Here is a 17,564-nt window from a genome sequence, read left to right on the forward strand (position 1 = left end):
AGTCTGCTTCCCCAAAGATCGCAGCCATGAAAACCCTATGGACACACATGATGGGGTTGTCATATGAGTCAGAATTGACTAGACAGCAACTGATTGGGTTTTTGTTTACTAAGCATAGAGCGTTGCATTCTATACTGTGGAGGATAGGAAAATGAATAAATAGAAGCCATGATTCCAATTACAAGGAGTTTCTATCTGAGATAATGGACAGACAGCTACAAGTAACCAAAATACAGCGACTTGTGTGAGTTGGTCAGACCTGGGTTCAAATACAGTTTTCTGTTTCCTAACTGTGTGTCACTTTAAATAAATGATTCTATCTGTCTGAACTTTAGTTTTCTCTTTTGTAAAATGGACTTGGTAATACTGTCCTCATAAGATCTGGATCATTGCTGGCACTCATAAATGTTATTAAAAGTATTCAACAGACGCTTTGAATTGATGCATTATTAAAAAAGAAGACTATAGGGATGTCAGCAGAAAAAAATGTATACAGTAAAACCTGCAAAATTCGGAACCTGTACAAGGCAGAAACCTGTCAGAGATGGAAAACTCAAATATTTTCCACTAAAAAGAGCAATAAAGAAATGATAAGACCATACCCTGTCAAAGGTGGAAAACTTGCAATTCCCAGTAAAACAAGGCAGTCCTGTTGAATTCTGGCTCTCACAGCTTTCAAACAATAATAATAATAGCTCACATTTACTTATCAGAGAAGCGGCAGAAAAGAATGGCCAAGAGGACAGACTCTGGAGCCACATGTCCTGGGTGAAAATGCCTGGAATTACTTACCTACTTTTCACTGTACTAATACTGGGAGAATTAAATGTGTATGTGGAATCATGGACTACATTAATTTCCTTGCTTCATTTTCAACATAACTTAAACTTGGTTATATTCCAAAGTGCACTGGTTAAGATTTTCAAGCCTAGACCCCAAACAAAATTTTACAATTAGATCCTCTCCTAGCTCACAATCTCCAGAATGCCTTCACCATATGTGCGTGCGATGTGTTTTGTGGAGGTGGCCAGGGGATGAACAGACTGTCTGCTATCTCAAAACCCAAATCCCTGTAAAAGGCAGCGACACGTGTACAAGCAAATAAATGTGTTTTTCACTCGAGAACAGTGGGTGGCGGGGAGAAGCTCTCTTTCTCATACCTGATTTTTCTTTCCATGCAAAAGTGGTTCCACTAGCATAAAATGTCTGGACTTTCTTCTCTCCCTTGCAGATTTCCACCAAGGGAAGGACAGCAACTTAATCTGAGTAGTAAGGCTGAAAGGACAAACAGGGCAAGTTCTGCAAGCCCCCTTCTCTTCCTCTTGGGTGCTTTGCTAGCTGCCAGCAGGAAATGAGTGCTCTGCTCTGAACTTCATTGTGGTTTGTATTACAGAGGTGGCTCTTGAAGGGGTAGACGTGCCTCACTCCAGTACCAGCTGCCACAGAGAGAGGAAAGCCTGTCTAATCCTGCAGTGCCGTGCTAGGATGCCAGCTTGGTCATGGAGATAGTAAGTCACGTCCTCCAATAACAGCTTTATTGGTAATTAATGCTATGCCATGGCCTCTATCTACCTTACTCTACTATCTTATGCCTTAAATTTATGGAATAAAAGTAAGGATAAAAAAAAAAAATAAGGATAAGAAGGTGTTAATTACTGAGTACCCTAAATCTCCGACATTGGAGAAGAAGCTGTTGACTCCAGCCCAGGGGGCCTCTGGTTTTCTGGTTTGAACAGATGGTTTTATACTGATTCATCTGATTGTCTTCTTTCATCACATCTGTGATGGTGCCATGTCTTTTTCGGGGTGACTGTGGACGAATGAAACTTATTCCCACACAGACCTTGAATAAGCCTGAGTCAGTGAGTGAGAAGAATTTAATTTAATAATAATTTCATTCTCTACATGTGAAATATGCTATAAAGAGATGGCAATGAATACTCTCGTGATTACAAACATATAATTTTAATACAGGCAGTCCTCAGGTTATGAACGAGATCCGTTCCTAACTGTGTCTTTAAGTTGAATTTGTAGCTAAGTCAGAGCAGGTGCATAAGGTTCTTATTTAGCCTTACTTTTAGTGCAAGAAAAGGCTCAAAGCCTTTTCCGTGATGTGAAAGCTGTACGTGCAGCAAGTGAAGGTAATTATGATGAAGAATTTGTTGTGAGTAGAGGTTAGTTATGGGTCGCTAGGAGTCGGAATCAACTTGACCGCAACGGGTTTGGTGTTTTTCGTTTTAGGGGTTAGTTCAATTATTTCAAAGTCAGGGTAAATTTAAATAACATGAAGGGGCAAGCACGATTTGTCCATAAGTTGGACATTTGTAACCTGGGGACTGCTTGTTTATCACTACGTGTATCACTTTATATGTTAATTACTACCAGATGCCTGATAGAACAAAATGCGTATTAAAATAGGTCGCGTCTATGGCACATGTGAAGCATGCCATTTAACTGATTTATAAATGAAGAAAAAATAAAGTAGAAGGAGATGAAATTGCCCATTACTGGCTGCATTGGAGGCAGATGATGGATTTGTGAATGCCCTAGGTTAGCACCTGACTTGGTATCTTACCTAAATATCATGCTGCATAACTTACACGTTTACGATCTTTAATACAGGGCTCCCATAATAGTGTTGTCCGTTCAGATGAATTCTGCAATATTTATTTGACCCAACCCTTCTACATGTCATGTTCTATGTTCTGTTCTGGCGAAAGAGCGATGAACCCAACAAATACAGACCGTATCTCCACGGGAAAGAACCCCGTTCGTTAGTTAAGTTCATACTTGTTAGTGAAGAAATATTTCTAGAAATAAAAGTGTTATTATTTAAGTATGTGTACTATGATTTTTATTGCTATGTTTCTTAGAGTGGGAAAAATTAGAAGAAAATAAATCCCTGAATGTTCATAAATAGGAAATGGTTTCATAAATTATCGTACTTTCACGCTATGGGATTTTATGCAGTTACTTAATAAACCCAGTGCCGTGGAGTCGATTCCAACTCATAGCGACCCTATAGGACGGAGTGGAATTGCCCCATAGAGTTTCCAAGGAGTGCCTGGCGGATTCGAACTGCCGACCCTTTGGTTAGCAGCCATAGCACTTAACCACTATGCCACCAGGGTTTCCATTAATAGACTGAAATAAATATATATGTAGGGTCTTAGAAAAAGGTAATGATGCATTGTTAAGAAGAAAGAAGTTATGGGTATGATTTGTTTTTGGTAAAAACAACAATAGTAGCAATCCTATTTGTATGTATACTGTATATGTTGGCTTAGCAAAGAACAAATAAGGAAGGTGCATACCAAATGATTACGGGCAATTACATCAATAGGGCATCAACAGGGCCAGGTTGAAGGATAGAGAGGATGAAACATTTTTTAGTTAAAAAGATTGAAACAAATGTTCTACTGGTGAAAAAAAATACATAATGTTAAGTGGAAAAAAATAGACTACATCTCAACTAAGAAAAATAAACAGGAAAAATGCTGGAAGTGAAAGTGTTAAGACATTAACAATATTTGCCTCAAGATAGTATAATTATGAATGAGTAAATTTTTCTCTCCTTCTGGACACTTTTATGTACTTTTTGTATGTTCTATATGACTGTTGCTGTCAAGTTGATTCCTACTCATGGCGATCCTACAGGACAAAGTACAATTGCCCCGTAGGATTTCCAAGGCTATAAATCTTTATGGAAGTACACTGCCACATCTTTCTCCCGTGGGGTAGCTGATGGGTTTGAACCATCGATCTTTCAGCTAGCAGCCAAGTGCTTTAACCGCTTTGCCATCAGGGCTTCATTTTTCCATATGGGCATCCATTAATATGAAAATCAGGGAAAAAACAATATTTATGAGGAAGAAGTTTGTGCCCATTGATTTAATAATTCCACTCCTAAGCTTCTTTTTTTGAAATAAAACATAAAAGAATTCCAAACAAGAGTAAGTTCTTTTAAAGTAATCATAGGGAGAGACTATGCTCTTCTTCCAGTAAAGATTATTTAAAACAGTTTTGAAAATTCTTTGGAATTTTTAAAGCATATTCAGAAAAATCTTTGGACTATTATATCCACTCTAATAAAGCAGAAGTTGACCTTTGAGCAGAAGTTGACCTTTGAGCTGACTTCTACATGCTAAGCATGTTCCAGGCATTCTGGGTAAGGCCCTCTCCACATCAATCTGTGATATCATGATGCGAATTGGTAGAAAAATGCACATCTGGCAGGAATTCCACAAGGCTTTCTCTTCAAGCTAGGAACTATTTAAAAAGAGGTAATATGCTCAAGCAAATCCACAAATAATAAATAGAACACTTCTTACGTAGAAATTTATATTCTCAAACTTGAGGAACTTAAAGTTTGAATAACTGTGTGTATATATGAAATGTGAGCATAGACAATCAGTGTGACAAACACTTATTGATTGCCTGCCATCTCGTCATCATCTCATCTTTGGAAAATGCAGTGCCGTTCATAAATAGAAATTATACTAGGTGTGGTTGACAGTTACCCAGACAATTGCCAAGGCACTGGGGCTAGACATCATGCAGTAGAGAGAAAATGAAATAAAGCACACAGAGAAGTCTGAGGCTTTAGTTCCTACCCGGAAAACCTACACAGCTAAAACACTCTGGACTTGGAGTAAGAAGGCCTGAAGTGGAGTTCTGTCACTTTGAAGTGTTTTGAATTTGACCAAATCTGTTACCCTCTGAGCAGTGAATCTTTGATTTAACCTGTGCTGGGCTGAAAAAACTTACAAAAATATGTAAATAAACCCATAAACCATAACCCATTGCCATCAAGTCGATTTTGACTCATAGCAACTGTAAAGGTCAGAATAGAACTGCCCCATAGGGTTTCCAAGGAGCGCCTGTTGGATTTGAACTGCCAACCTTTGGTTAGTAAAAGTACTTTACAAAGTTACTGTGAGGATCAAAAGAGATAATATATACAAATATATATTTATAAAGTATAAAGTCCAATAGATTAATTGGCTATGTTAATATTCCTTGGGCACTGTATTAGTTAAGTGGATGGCTTTAACAAAGAGAAAATTATTCTTATTGGGTACTAGGCTACAAGTCCAAATTCAGGTCGTCAGCTCCAGGGGAAGGCTTTCTTTCTCTTTTGGCTCCGGAGGAAGGTCCTTGTCATCAGTCTTCTCTTGGTCTGGGAGCATCTCAGTGTAGGAACCTCAGGTCCAATGGATGCACTCTGCTCCCTGCACTGCTTTCTTGTTGGTATGAGGTCCCCAAGTCTCTGCTTGTTTCCCTTTCCTTTTTGTCTCTTGAGAAATAAAAGGTGGTGCAGGCCAAGCCCCAGGGAAATTCCCTTTACATTGGATCAGGGAGGTGACCTGAGTAAAGGTGGTATTACAATGCCACCCTAATCCCCTTTAGTATAAAATTACAATCACAAAATGGAGGACAACCACACAATACTAGGAATCATGGCCTAACCGAGTTGACACACGTTTTGGGGGGACACAATTCAATCCATGACGGGCACATACTACCGTGACTTCTGCTTGGTCTCTACTAATCAAAGATTTATTTGATTTGAGAAACGAGGCATATATTGGTAGTAAAGTGATGTTCTGACAGCTATTTTCATTAGAAAAATCAAAGTTTCCTGGGTACTGTAAAATTAAAAGAATTATTAAATTTTGAACAGGCACAGAAAACTTAGCATTGGGCAGTCTTAGGATTGGTAGGGTAATGTGTGGTCACTTGCACCAGCCTTTCACTAGTGGTTGGCATTTTCTCATCCACTTTTTCCTAGACTACGTGCAGTGGCTGATTGATTCAATTATTCAGCCACTAAATCTAGCCAATGAAAACTGACTATATTTCAGTCATTACTAAAAGATGTTGATATAATAGTGAGGAAAAACATACATAGCCCCTGTCCTTGAGGAAAGTATAGCATAGAGTAGGAGACAGATAGTTTTCATGTAATCACACAAACCATAACAACTGGTTGGAAAGAGAGGTACATAATGCCACAGAAGCTGATGATTTCCATGTTTGATATTGTCAGAGAAGTGAGGGAAGACTTCTCAAAGAGTAAGACACATGAATTTTAATCTGAAAGACGAGCTGTAGTGGGAAGAAGGTGAGGAGGGGAAAGAAGAATATTCCATGAAGGCGAGCAACTTGTGTAAAGGTTCTGTCTTAGTCATCTAGGACTGGTATAAAAGAAATGCAGCCAGTGAATGGCTTAAAATTTTCTTAATATATTTTTTTAATTGAACTTTAGATGAAAGTTTACAGAACAAACTAGTTTCTAATCAAACTGTTAGTACACACATTGTTGTATGGCATTGGTTAACAACCCCACGGCATGTCAGCACTCTCCCTTCTCTACCCTGGCTTCCCTATTACCAGCTTTCCTGTTTCCTCCTACTTTCCAGTTCCCGCCCCAGGGCTGGTACACCCCTTTAGTCAACAAACAGAAATTTATTCTCATAGTCTAGGAGGCTAGAAGTCTGAATTCAGGGTGTCAGCTCCAGGGGAAGACTCTCTTTCTGTCGGCTCTGGAGGAAGGTCCTTGTCAACAATCTTCTCCTGGTCTAGGAGTTTCTCAGGCACGAGGACCCTGGGTCCAAAGGACATGCTCTGCTCCTGATACTGTTTCTTGGTGGTATGAAGGCCCCATATCTCTAGGCTTGCTTCTCTCTTTTACATCTCAAAAGAGATTGACTTAAGACATACTGTATCTTGTAGAGTCCTGCTTCATTAACATAACTGCCTCGTTAACAGCATAGAGGTAGGATTTACAACACACAGGAAAATCACATCCGATCACAAAATGGTAGACAACCACACAATACTGGGAATCGTGGCCTAGCCAAGGTGACACACATTTTTGGAGGACACAATTCAATCCATGACATTCCACCTTTTGGCCCCCAATAATTTATATCTTTGTCATATGGAAAACACATTCACTCCATCATACCATAGCAAAAGTCTTAAATCAACTCCAAGCCCAAAATCTTCTGCAAAATTCCTCTTCATCTGTGAAATCTAGAATACAAATTATCTGCTTCCAAAGTACAACGGTGGGACAGGTACAAGGTAGACATTTCCATTACAAATGGGAGAAATTAGAAGGAAAGAAGAGACATTTCCATTACAAATGGGAGAAATTAAAGGGAAAGAAGGGACAATAGCACCAAGCAAATCAGCAGAACACATTACATTAGCTCTCAAGGCTTGAAAATAATCCTGTTCTCTGAGACAATTTAGGCAATAGCCCTGCCCTCCAGACTTTGGGTGTTGGCCACACTCACCTGATTCTGGGTGGAGGCCCTGGCCTTCAGCTCTACCTTCCAGGTCCGCTGAATGGCAACACCCTTCCCTCGCATTTGGGTGGCCCCATTCTCCTAGTCTTCTGAGTGGCAACTCCACCCTTTGAGACTGAGGCAGCTTTGCTTCCTGTGTTTCTTGTCTCTTCAGCTTCTGCTTCCTGGTTCCTTGTCCTCTTGACCCCGACTCTCGGTACCAAATTTTGTCTTAGTCATCTAGGGCTGGTATAACAGAAATAGCACCAATGGATGGCTTTAGCAAAAATAAATTAATTCTTTCACAGTCTAGGAGGCTAGAAGTCTGAATTCAGGGTACCAGCTCCAGAGGAAGGCTTTCTCTGTGTGTTGGCTCTAGAGAAAGGTCCTTGTCATCAATCTTCCCCTGCTCTAGGAGCTTCTCAGGTACAGGGACCCCAGCTCCAAAGGACATGCTCTGCTCCTGGCACTGCTTTCTTGGTGGTCTGAAGTCCCCATGTCTTTCTGCTCACTTCTCTCTTTTATATCTCTAAAGAGATTGACTTAAAACACAACCTAATCTTGTAGATTGAGTCCTGCCTCATTAACATACCTGTCTCTAATCAAGCCTCATTAACATCCTGGAGGTAGGATTTATAACACAGAGGAAAATCACATCAAATCACAAAATAGTGGACAGCCACACAATACTGGGAATCATGGCCTAGCCAAGTTGACACACATTTTTGGGAAACACAGTTCAATCCATGACAGGTCCTGAGGCAAGATGAAGCAGGGCAGTATGAGTAAATGAAAGACGGCCAGAGTAGCTGAGTCACAGGATGAGGGGTTATAGAGGAAGATGAAGTTAGAGAGGTTGGTGGATCCTGAAGACCAGGTAAGGCCTTGAAGGCTTTGTTAAGGAGTTTGGAGTGTTTCCAAAGAACATCAGGAAGCTACAGAGAATTGTAAACAGGCGTGTCGTGACCAGATTTGTATTTTGGAAACAAATATATCACTCTTGTCATGGTTGGTAAAATAGACCAGAGATGGGCAGAGTTTGATGTATTAATTTTCTGTTGCTGCTGTACTAAACTACCCCAAACTTAGCGGCTTAAAACAGTGTAGTTTCTGTGGATCAGAAGTCTGGGTACAATATGGCTCAACTGGGTTTTCTGCTCGGGCTGTCACAAGATAGAAATCAAGAAACCAGCTGGGGCTGCAGTTCTCATTCAGTGCTCTGCTCCTCTACCAACCCATTGGTTGTTGGCAGAAATCATTTCCTTCTCCTGCTGTCCATGCAGCCCCTTCCACTTTCAAGCCTGTGAAGGCAGGTCAGATCTTTCCCACGCTTCAAATCTCTTCGACTTCCCCTTCTGGCATATTTCTCTTACTTCCTTTTCTTCCATGGGGAGAAAGTTCTGCTTCTGTGAGTTCATGTGGTTACATTGGGCTCACCTGGATAACCCAGGCTCCTCTCCCTATTTTAACATCAAACATTAGTAACCTTAGTTACATCTGAAAGGTCCCTTTTGCCATGTAATATAGTTTATTCATGGGTGTGACACCAGGGGGAAAGGTTATGGGGGCCGTTATTCTGACTGCCACAGTTGACATAGGGATACCAGTTAGAAAGTTATTCTAATAGTACAAGCAGGACAGCTTGGTTACCTGGACTAGAATGGTGTTGGTTGAAATGGAAAAAACTGAATGCATTAGAGGAATCTTGGCGAATGAGGGAGAGAAAGGTGTAAAGGAAGACTCCACGGCTCTGTCTTACACAGCTGGATGAATGGGGAGCTCTTTATCTCACAGTTCAACATTTCCATTTTGGGGTGGTTCTCATCATTTATTCTTCTTCTCTGATCTTTTGATTTTACTGCACCACGTCTGCTTTCAACCTGTATTTCTTTCTATCTATGCATCCCTTCATTTCTGCAAGAAGGCAGTACCCCTGCAGAAGCCACTGGCCTCCTACCATTATTGGAAACCACCGCAAATCCGTTTATTAGTTTGTTTATAATTATACATATTATGCATGTATGGATTATAAGAATCCATACATTATAGATGTCTAAATCCAAGAGAATAAAATTTTCCACCTCAGAACTAACCACTGTTTATAACTTAGAGTTTATTCATCTGGATTTTTTCAATATATGTAAATAACTTTTTCAGAAAAGGGCTAACAATATAATGGTTTATTTTCCTCAGTGATGTATCTTGGCAATTCTCCCATGTCACCACATATAGATTTATCTGGTTCTTTTTAACTGTGGCACACTATTCTATTAAATAGATGTGCCATAAATTATTTAACCTGTCCCTTATTAATGGACACATAGCCTGCTTTCAAGTTTTGCTACTATAAACAAGGCTGGAATCCGCATCTAGGTGTAGACATCTCTGCCAGCTTGTGTGATATATCTCAGGGATAACAACCTAGAATTGGAATTGCTGGGTCAAAAATTAGACCCATTAACATTTTATGTGTTATTACTAAATTGTCCTTCAAAAACACTGTTGCAGTGTGTTTCTTTCACTTAATCCAGGAGTGCGGGGGCGGGAGTGTGGGGAGAGCATGGTTTCACTTAGAACAAAAGGAAACCCTCTCAGTGAAAAAGCTAAGGCCAAGTGTTATCTCTTTTTCTAGAAAAAGTAAGATTTAACAAAGATAACACATTTGTCAATACTGTACTGCTGGTGCTGTGCGAGGTACTGGGAATACTGTGATGATGTTGAGGTGATTCAAAGAGTAGGAACTCAAGGATCCCTGAGCCCAGTCAGTCCACAAAGCTAGTTCCAGTTCCAGTTGAGTCAACACTGACCCGTGTGTGTCAGAGTAGAAGTATGTTCCGTAGGGTTTTCAGTGGCTGATTTTTGGGAAGTAGATTGCCAGGCCTTTCTTCCTAGGCACCTCTGGGTGGACTCAAACCTCCAACCTTGCAGTTAGCAGCTGAATGCATTAACCCGTTGCACCAACCAGGGACTTCTCAGCCAACAGTAGGCTGGCGCAAAATGTTAAGGAAGCACAAGGGAGAAGATATTAGCTCTGTCTGGAGATGGGGAATATTTCTCATTTAAGTCTTTTTCAATAGGATAAATAGGATTTTAGGGGAAAAGGGTGACTGGGTTGTATTCATCATTGAAGAGCCCAGGGGGGTTGCAGGATGGCCAGTAGATTTTTGTGGCTGGAGAAATAGGATACAGGGAACAAGGCTGGGAAAGCATGTGATCTACGTCTGGTTCAATTAAGAGTGATTTCTCCTGCAAGTGAGAGAGAAGGGAAAAGCAGTGGCTTGGACAAGTAAGAGTTAATTTTTTTAAATTAGAATTCTAAAAGTAAGAGGCTGAGGGAGCTGGCTCAGTGGGTAAACTGTTTCAGGGTTAGTATCTCTGTAATTTTCTTGGACTTTCTCTCATTTTTTTTTCTCTCATGGGTGACAAGATGGCTGCCTCAGTTTCTGGTATCACATCTACACTCAAACCAAGAGGAAGAAGGAAGAGGTGGTGCCACCACAACTGCCCCAGGAAAGGAAGAGCGTTTTCAGAAGCCTCTACCGCAGATTTCTGTTAGTCTCTTACTGGCCACCGCTAGGTGAGAGGGAAGCTTAAAGTGTGGAGAACCAAAAAAAACACTTGCCATCAAGTCAATTCCAATTCATGGTGACCTCATGTGTTACAGAGTAAAACTGTACTCCACAAGGTTTTCTTGGCTGTAACCTCTAAAGAAGCAGATTGCCAGGTCTTTCTTCCAAGGCATCTCTGGATGGGTTCAAACTCCTAACCTTTTGGTTAGTAGCTGAGCACATGACTGTTTGTACCAACTAGAGACTTCACAGAATGTCATAATTGGCTTAGTCCAACTATGGTCATTGCTGGGAATTAATTAAGTCTCTTATAGCCAGGACGAAGAGAGAGATATAGGTATTACGAGATAACTAAAGCTACCTCCTTATGGCTTAGATTTTGAAGGGCCTTGTACATTTTTTTTGGGTTGTACACTATGCTAAGAAGTATGAATTCCTTCTTGGTGTGCCAAAGGTAACCCTCAACTTGCCATAGCGTTTCTAAAAGTTACTAGTGGAGATTGTTCTTTCCCAAATAATTTCAAGGTTCTGGACTTAGTGGAGAATTATTTCAAAGGGACTACTATTGATCAAATGGACAACTTTCCTTATTTACTTCATAATATGAAAGGACAAGATTATGCTATCTCTTTCATCTGCAAAGCTGTCCTTGACTTCAAAAAGAATACTCTAAACAAAAGCATTTCACAGGATGTGGAGATGAAAACAAGTTATAAAACCAGTTTACATGCCACCATTTATAAATAATCATAAGGAATGAACAAACCTTTTTTTGTTTTTTTAAAAATCCGTATTTATACGGAAGTGTGTGATTCCTACCACGTTACTATGGACTTTGAAATATCTTAACTTAGGTGGTCATATGTTAGCTCAACTGTGCCAGAGTTTTTATGGTTACACGTAGTTTTTCTTACATATAAAATAATTTTTGTTCTCATCAGTCAGAATAGCATGAGAACTCCTAGTAAACATTCCATATTTAGAAGATCTATAAACTCATGTTGTTTTATTCTGATACGTTGATGTGTTTATGTTTAGAAGAGAAACAAGTAAGAACATAGAAACTAAGAATAGAAGCTCCAATATGAATCCTGCATTAATAAATGTTATAAGTAACCTGTTAAAAACTTTAAAAGAACACTTGGAAATTATGAATTGGCCTTATGTATTACAATTACTATTCTCCTGTTAAACATTAAAAAGTATTTTGAAACAAGAGAGGATGATTAATTTCTTAACCACTTGATAAAGCTATTGTTTCTTATATGGAAATATCAGTAGGAAGATTTCAAGTCTAACTCTATTCTCCATAGACACTCTTTAGGGTTATATCCCATTGCATATGAACAAGTGGCTTTAGTATGTTTTTTTAATTAAAAAATTTTGTTTATAAGAAATATTGTTGTTGTTACTGATAGCAATAAAAGGGTATTGTCATGGATTCAATTGTGTTTCCCCCCAAATACATGTATCAATTTGACTAAGCCATGATTCCCAGTATTGTGTGGTTGTCCACCATTTTGTGATCTGATGTGATTTTCCTATGTGTTGTAAATCCTATCACTACGGTGTTAATGAGATGGATCAGCAGCAGTTTTGCTAATGAGATCTACAAGATTAGATTGTCTCTTAAGGCAATCGCTTTTGACATATAAAAGAGATAAGCGAGCAGAGAGACAGGGGGACCTCACACTCTCAAGAAACAAGAGCGAGGAGAACAGCGTGTCCTTTGGACCCAGGGTTCCTGCTCTGAGAAGCTCCTCGACCAGGGGAAGATTGATGACAAGGACATTCCTCAAGAGCCAAAAGAGAGAGAAAGCCTTCCCCTGGAGCTGACACCTTGAATTTGGACTTGTAGCCTACTAGACTGTGAGAAAACAAATTTCTCTTTGTTAAAGCCATCCACTTGTGGTATTTCTCTTGTAGCAGTGATAGATAACCAAGACAGGTATCCATGTTTCAAACTTTAAAAGTTATTAGTTGCCGTCAAGTTGATTCCAACTCACGGCGAGCCCATGTGTTATAAAGTAGAACTGCTCCGTAGGGTTTTCTTGGCTATAATATTTATGGAAACAGATCACCAAGCCTTTCTTCCAGGGTGCCAAACTAGGTGGGTTCAAATCAGTAATTTTTAGGTTAGCAGTTAAGCACAAACTGTTTGCGACACCTAGGGACCTTCTAAACTTGAATAACAAACATATACTTGGCATGAGTTACTAGGTCAATCCCACATTAAATTACTGTAAACACAATTATAAAGACACTAGAAGAGCAAAACACAGTTAAAGACCCAGCAGTGACAAAAGCACCAATATTGACCTACAACCCCTCCCCACCATGCATGAAACTTATGTTAAAGACTGAATGATTTTAAAGTCTTAAGCACAATTCTCTCTCCCACAGGAATAAGGAAGATGATAAAATAAACCTTTTTTAGTTATAAAAAGTGTTCCTTTCCTTTTCCCTTCCCTTATACTCCCCCCTTCCTCCTTGTTGCTACTGACCAGTCTGTGTTGCAGTCTGGGCTACCCTCAGGTTACTCATAAGGTGGATCAGGACTGCTCTTTCTTCCTGCTTTCACCGGACGTCTCACTCCAGGAATAGACAAGAGAGCCTTCAGATTGCCGTGTTGACCTGACATCTGTGAAAGGAGGAAGAAAAGAAGGATCAGGACAACACAGACACAGACCGCAGCATAGTTTTGAGAAAATCTCAGCCAGGCCTATGGGAAGACCCTACGAAAAAGTTACCTGTTAAAGGAATCCCATTGGTCAGGAAGAGTGCCCTTGGAGTGAATGCCATAGTGGGCCCAAGGGAGTGACAGCAGGAGACTGTAAATCAGCTCTGCCTCCTACAGCAGGTTCTCTCTCTTTTTTTCAATTGTGTTTTAGGTGAAAGTTTATAGCACAAATTAGTTTCTCATTCAAAAATTTATGCACAAATTGTTTGGTGACGTTGGTTGCAATCCCTGCAATGTGTCAGCACTCTCCCCCTTTCCCTTTACACCCCAGGTTCCCTGTGTCCATTTGTCCAGTTACCTGTCCCTTCCTGTCTTCTCATCTTTGCTTTTGGGCAGGTGTTACCTATTAGGTCTCCTATATTTGATTGAACTAAGAAGCACATTCCTCATATGCTGCTGTTTGTTTTATAGGCCTGTCTAATATTTGGCTAAAAGGTGGGCTTCGGGAGTGGCTTCTGTTTTGTGTTAGCAGGGTGTCTGGGGGCCATAGTCTTGGGAGTCCAAATGTTGATGGGACCAATAGTTGTATTTTAGATGGCTGCTCACAAGCTTTTAAGACCCCAGATGCTACTCACCCAAATGTTCTAGGATGAAGAACGTTTCCTTTGTCAACTATGTTATGCCAATTGACCTAGATGTCCCCCGAGACCTTGGTCCCCTGACTCCAGCCCCAGGAACTCAGTCCCTCAAGGTATTTAGATATATGTAGGAAGCGTCTAGGAAGCGTCTATGGCTTTGCCTTGGTCAGGTTGTGCTGACTTTCCCTATCTTCTGTGTTGTCTTTCTTTTCACCAAAGTTAACATTTGTCCACTATCTAGTTAGTGATTTCCCCTCCTCAGCCCTCCCCTCCCTTGTAACTATCAAAGATTATTTTTTTCTGCATGTAAACCTTTTGAGTTTTTGAAATAATGGTCTCATACAATATTTGTTCTTTTGTGATTGACTTATTTCACTCTGCATAATGCCCTTGAGACTCATCCATGTTGTGAGATGTTTTGTGAATTCCTCATTGTTCTTTATTGTTTCATAGTATTACACTGTGTGTGTGTACCATAATTTGTTTATTCATTTATCTGTTGATTGGAACTTAGGTTGTTTCCATCTTTTTTTAAATTGTGAATAATGCTGCAATGAACATGGGTGTGCATATGTCTATTCGTGTGATGGCTCTTATTTCTCTAGGACACGTTTCTAGGAGTGGGATTGCTGGATAGTATGGTATTTCTACTTCTAGCTTTTTACGGAGGCGCCATGTTATTTTCCATAGCAGCTGTATCATTTTACATTCCCACAAAAAGTGCATAAGAGTTCCAATCTACCTGCAATCTGTCCAACACTTGTTATTTTCTGTTGTTTGTTTTTGTTGTTGATTTGCACCAATAATGTTGGGGTGAGATGATATCTCATGGTAGTTTCGATTTGTATTTCTCCAGTGGCTAATGGTCACAAGCATTTCCTCATGTGTCTGTTAGCTGCCTGAATGTCTTCCTTGGTGAAGTGTCTGTTCATATCCTTTGCCCATTTTTTAGTTGGATTTTTTGTATTTTTGTTATTGAGGTGTTGAAATATTGTATAGATTTTAGAGCTTAAATCCTTGTCAGATATGTCACAGCCAAAGATTTTTTCCCAGTCTGTAGGTTCTCTTTTTACTCTTTTGGTAAATTCTTGTGATGAGCATAAGTGATTAATTTTCAAGAGCTCCCAGTTTTTAGTTTATCTTCTGGTGTTTGTGCATTGTTAGTTATGGTTTGTACTGAATTTATGCCATGAATTAGGGCCCACAGACTTGACCCTAATTTTTCTTCCATGATCTTTTTATCATTTTAAGTTTTATATTTAAGTCTTTGATCCATTTTAAGTTAGTTTTTGTGTACAGTATGAGGTATGAATCCTGTTTCAGTTTTTGCAATCACCATTTGTTAAAAAGACTATCTTTTCCCTATTTAGTGGACATTGGTCATTTGTCAAAGATCTGCTGACCATAGGTGGATGGATTTACATCTGGGTTCTCAATTCTCTGCCATTGGTCTATGTGTCTGTTGTTGTACTAGTACCAGGATGTTTTGACTACTGTGGCTGTATAGGAGGTTCTGAGATCAGGTAGTGTGAAGCCTCCTACTTTGTTCTTTTTCTTTAATAATTCTTCGCTTATCTGGGTCCTCTTTTCTTTCTGTAAAATGGTTATTAGTTTTTCCATCTTGATAAAGAATACTGTTGATATTTGGATCGGGATTGTGTTATATCTGTAGATTGCTTTGGGTAGGATTGACATTTTCACAATGTTGAGTCTTCCTATCCATGAAGATGGTATGTTTCTCCACTTATGTAGGTTTCTTTTGGTTTCCTGCAATAGTGTTTTGTAGTTTTCTTTGTATAGGTCTTTTACATCACTGGTTAAATTTATTCTTAAGTATTTTATCTTTTTAGGGAGCCCTGGGTGCTGTAGTGGTTAAGAGCTTGGCTGCTAACCAAAAATTCAGCCGTTTGAATCCACCAGCTGCTCCTTGGAAACCCTATGGGGAAGTTCTACTCTGTCCTGTAGGGTCACTGTAAGTTGGAATCAACTTAACGGCAACAGGTTTAGTTTGGTTTTTAGGGGCTTTTATAAATGATACTGTTTTCCTGATTTCCTTTTTGAAGTTCTCTATGTTAGTGTATAGGAATCTAACTGATTTTTGTATGTTGATCTTATATCCTGGCATTGGCTGAAACTTTCTATTACTTCTAGCAGTTTTCTTATGGAATCTTTGTTTTTTATGTATAAAAAAAAACCCCACTGCCGTAGAGTCGATTCCGACTCATAGCGACCCTATAGGACATAGTAGAAGTGCCCCATAGAGTTTCCAAGGAGCGCCTGGTGGATTTGAACTGCTGACCTCTTGGTTAGCAGCTGTATAGGATCATATTATCTGAGAATAGGGATAGTTTTACTTCTTCCTTTCCAATTTGGATAGCCTTTATTTCCCTTTCTTGCCTTATTGCTCTAGCTAGGACTTCCAGCACAGTGTTAAATAGGAGTGGTGATAAAGGGCATCCTTGTCTTGTTCCCATTCTAATGCTTTCAGTCTTGCCACTGAAAATGGTGTTGGCTGTTGGCTTTGTATAGATGCCCTTTATTATGCAGAGGAATTTCCCTTCTATTCCTATTTTATTGAAAGCTTTTATCAGAAATGGCTGTTGGACTTTATCAAATCCTTCTGTGTCGACTGAGATGATTGTATGATTGGTTTCTTTATGTGGTAGATTACATTGACTGATTTTCTAATGTTGAACCATCTTTGCATACCTGGTTTGATTCCCACTTGGTTATGGTATATATTTTTTTATATATGATGCTGAATTCTATTGGCTAGAATTTTGTTGAGAATTTTTGCACCTGTATTCATGAGAGATATTGGTCTGTAATTTTCTTTTTTAGTGGTGTCTTTGCCTGGCTTTGGTATCAGAGTTATGCTGGCTTCATAGGATGAATTAACGAGTATTCTTTCCTTTTCTATGCTCTGAAAAAGTTTAAGTAGTACTGGCATGAGCTTTTCTCTGAATGTTTGTTAGAATTCTCCAGTAAAGCCATCTGGGCTAGGGCTTTTTTTGTTGTTGTTGGGAGTTTTAATTTTATTATTATTATTTTTTATTACCTCTTCAGTCTCTTCTCTTGTTTTGAATCTGTTCAGATTTTCTATCTCAGTTTGTGTTAGTTTAGGTAGGTGGTGTTTTTCTAGAAATTTGTCCATTTCCTCTAGGTTTTCCAATTTTTTTTGGAGTATAATTTTTTTTTTTAATAATTTTTTTTTTGCTTTAAGTGAAAGTTTACGAATCAAGTCAGTCTCTCACACAAAAAACAGTGGTTAGATGCCACTAAGTAGGTGGCAATGCCTTAACCGTATGCGTGTTGTAAGGCCCGAGGGCCTCTTCCATCCTTGTCAAGGGGTGTGCTAACCTTCTCTCCTTTCATACAACAC

At 39.4% G+C, this 17,564-nt stretch overlaps 1 protein-coding gene and 1 non-coding gene across 3 annotated transcripts in view; both read right to left on the minus strand.

Annotated features, from left to right (window-relative positions):
• PAG1 (phosphoprotein membrane anchor with glycosphingolipid microdomains 1) overlaps nucleotides 1-7,435 on the minus strand; it is a 203,795-nt gene extending 196,360 nt beyond the window's left edge. For both annotated transcript variants that reach the window (XM_023545818.2, XM_064267868.1), the window contains exon 1: nucleotides 7,305-7,435. The gene's annotated coding sequence lies outside the window, so the exon portion shown is untranslated. The remainder of the gene's footprint in view (nucleotides 1-7,304) is intronic.
• Nucleotides 7,436-17,438: 10,003 nt separating this feature from the next.
• LOC111750130 (U6atac minor spliceosomal RNA) lies at nucleotides 17,439-17,564 on the minus strand. The gene has a single exon (XR_002785284.1). It is a non-coding gene; the product is annotated as a U6atac minor spliceosomal RNA (small nuclear RNA).

Source organism: Loxodonta africana, chromosome 14, assembly GCF_030014295.1.
Source record: "Loxodonta africana isolate mLoxAfr1 chromosome 14, mLoxAfr1.hap2, whole genome shotgun sequence".
Classification (NCBI taxonomy): domain Eukaryota; kingdom Metazoa; phylum Chordata; class Mammalia; order Proboscidea; family Elephantidae; genus Loxodonta; species Loxodonta africana.